Source organism: Myotis davidii, unplaced genomic scaffold (assembly GCF_000327345.1).
Source record: "Myotis davidii unplaced genomic scaffold, ASM32734v1 scaffold201, whole genome shotgun sequence".
NCBI classification, from domain to species: Eukaryota; Metazoa; Chordata; class Mammalia; order Chiroptera; family Vespertilionidae; genus Myotis; species Myotis davidii.
The window spans coordinates 2,478,281-2,481,859 of record NW_006297819.1 but is presented as its reverse complement, the minus strand read 5'-3'; positions in this window follow the sequence as shown (position 1 = coordinate 2,481,859).

The following is a 3,579-nucleotide window of genomic DNA, read 5'->3' as shown; positions in this document are numbered from 1 at the left end:
GATGGAGCATGTTCACCATAAGCTCCCTGAAGTATTCGATAACTTTCAGCAGCACTTTTCTTGAAAATAAAGCAATGAATTAAAACTTCCCATAAATGCTCCTTTTTTTGGCATGAAATTTGACATTTTTAAGCGTAAAAATATCTATGATGTTAACACCTTCAGGAAATTTGATATATGAAGTTTCAAAGCTTGCTGTCAATACAACAAAATAGCATACATATCAAATGGCATATATATCAATATATTAGTATATGTAACTCCATCTATTAAAAAAATCCACATTATTAACAAGTACACTTGGTATTACTCAAAGGGCCCCAGAAGTTTGCCTGCTTAAAAGTATCTTCCTTTCCTATTTTCAGCCCTCTTTTCTTTTAGTCATGAATGTAGGAGCATTGTCTACTCTACATAAAAGAAAGAGGATTAAAAATGTGTCTCATGTTGCCATATATAAAACAATTCATTCAAATAATCAATAGTTTTGAGACGTATTATATGACAGGCACGTACTAAGCTCTGGGGAAACAATAAGGTACAAAACTGATACCCTGACCTCATGAAATCTCATGAGGAGTATGTCATTCAAAGCCCCTCTTCAAGAGGAACCAAACATCATCTTTGTACAGTTATGAAGCAGGAATTTCAAACCTGCTCTTCATTACAGACCAGAACCAAAAGTAATCAACACATATGCCCAAACCTCTCTGCTGCTGAGCAGTACTACAAAATAATAAAATCCAGAGTATTTGTTCTTAGGAACGCAGGAGCTGACAAACAAGATGGAGGCATAAGATGAACACACATGAGACAGGTAATAAGATGGGTCAGTGAGTGATTGAGGATTAAATTAGAAAGAAGCAGAACCAAAACATAAAGGTAGCTTAGAAAAGGTCATCAAAAAAGAGATTTCTTGAAGCCAATAGAAGATATGTAAAAGGACAATGGAGAAAGGCAACATCTTATGCAAAGGATGCAAAGCATAACCATGAGACCCAGCCTGAAACAATGGAACTGGAGGAAGACTTACCTGACTAGCAGTGGGTTGGAGAGAGAGAAGGTTGGAGGAGAGACTGCATAATTGAGAATCCTAAATTCCTGCATGAAGAATCACACTGATCATCTCACAGAGGGCACCTCAGATAGTGAAGTGAGATACTGACATCTTAGGGAGATTATTTTTGGCAATGAAAAATCAGAGGTTAGAAGAAAACTGAAGAAAAACAAAACTAATTAGAAGATTAACAAAGTTGGTGACATAATGAGAAAGGGATAAAGATCGTTGATTATGTACACCACTGCTTTCTAATAATGATGAGAAATGAATTCCTTCCTGGGGACTTTATGTTAGCAGTGGAGGTAAATTGTGGAAAAGGATGTGGGGGTAGAGATGGGGAAAAGTTAGAATGGAAAATGACTGTTTTTATGTAAGTTGGGGGCAGTGAGGGTTTTGACAAGCATATTAATGAGTTTGGCTTTATTTTGAATGCAAAAGGGACCTTTTACAAGTTTTTAGTAAGCCAGTGACATAATCAGGCCTGTGTTTTAAAAAGATAACTGGCAGTGGAGTGGAGATGAACTGGGGCAAGTCAAAGTCAGGGAAGACCAGTTACAATGCTTCTGAAATAAGAACAGGCAAGAGATGACAAAAGCAGGCAACAGTGCAATGACAGTGGAAAGAGAAAAGAGGCAAAGACTTAGAGGAATTTCAAAGGGGGACTGATGGGGCTTGTCAATTAACTGGGTATAAAAGTTGAAGAAGCAGGAAGGGCACAACATCCTCTATGTATTTTTTTTTTTCTCAAAGACCAGGCTGATAGAATGAAAAAGCAGATTTAAAAAGCTAGTTTCAAAGAAAATTTGAAAATTCTACTTTTAGAATTCTGGGTTGGTTCCTAAATTGGTACCCGAATAGCCTGTACCTCCAGATGGACATGCTCAGGAAGCTGTCACAGGAATATGACAATCTTCAGAGGCTGTTCTCTCTGAATTCTGTAATAAACTAAGCCCCAGAATCAAGATTTTTCCTCCCATACTTTTCCTTCTGTTTTCTTTTGCTTTCTCTCATATCTCTTTGAAACTTCAATATATAAATATAGCATTGATCAAGTGACGTATTAGTCAATAATACAAACCTCATTTTGTTTTTAAAAATACATGTGCACATAGCAATTAACTGATTCTACTATGTTCTAAGAAGAAATATAATCTGATCTTGTCTCCCTCTGGTGGTTGCACAATGAGGTATCATGGATCTTTTTAAGCCAGAGTAATAGTACAAATAGAAATATCCAATAATAAATGCCTATTTCTCTAAGGCTAATCTACATTGCTTTAAAACAATCCATAGCTATGTTTAAATATTTAAGCAAATAATAAATAAATAAATAAATAAATAAATATACATCAGTTGGACAAACAGATAATAAGGCAAAGACCACCCAATTTTCTGTTTGAATATAGCTGTGGTGTTATATCACCTGAAGCTCTAGAATCATAGGCAAAGTTTGATATGATTTTCAGGGATACCAGAGTATTATACATTGTGTCAGCAAAACTGGAGTGGAATTCCTCACCTCCTGACTGCCTGGCACTCTCTTTTCTTCTTCCTTAATGGCCTCCATAGACAGTCTACTACAACTCTCTGGCTAGTCACCTGACATACTACTCTCCAGTTATCTCCATTCATGATGGATAGTCCCATTCTCTTTTAAAAGCAGAAAAAAACAAAGCTGATTGAAATAATTTATACTTATGTGGGAGTGACTTGTAATACCAACCTCTGAAGAGATAATAAACATTATACAAGAAGAGTTTCCTAAACCCAGTAATTTTTTAATAGGGAAAATATGTAAAAGTGGTATTTTTAAATGAAAGAGTCCTTTTGCAACTTTTATTTCTTACTGACATGAGATAGATACCTTTGGGCCAAAATTTTTGAAAGTACTTTAAGACTTCTAAAATTAAAATTAAAAAAAATCTACATTATTTTAACCCATTAAATCATACCTCCCCACACCCCTACACCCCCAACACACATACACAAGAAAACTCAACTTAGACCATCAACTCAAAGCATTGTGCTTACTAAAAAACTTTTTGTACAGGAAATACATATTGGTCAGTAAAAAATAAGAATATAGTGAAATATTATACAATACATATATGCACACATAAACAAATATAGACAATTAACAACTCAAAATATAGACAATGTCCAATACACTTAGTAAATATTCCCAACAATAATTTTTCAGTTAAAACTTTCACACAGTTATTTTCAATAGCAAAATCAAAATTGGAGTCTTTTTCTTCAATGATGTTCTCTTTTTCTCTTGCAAAAAGCATGACAGAGTATTGATTTTAGGATAGAATCAGTACTTTAGAAGCTTTTTTGTGATGTTTGAAAGCAATGAAAATGACCAGATATGAGGACTATTCACTGTTTCAGGAAAAGTAGGTTATAGGTAGAGCTTTGATCTAGGAAATATCTAGCTTGGATATAAGGTCAGTTTGTGGAGGTAGAAGGATAGAGAACAAGAGAACCAGGTGCAAAGATTTGGATTGTGACAGCACTAA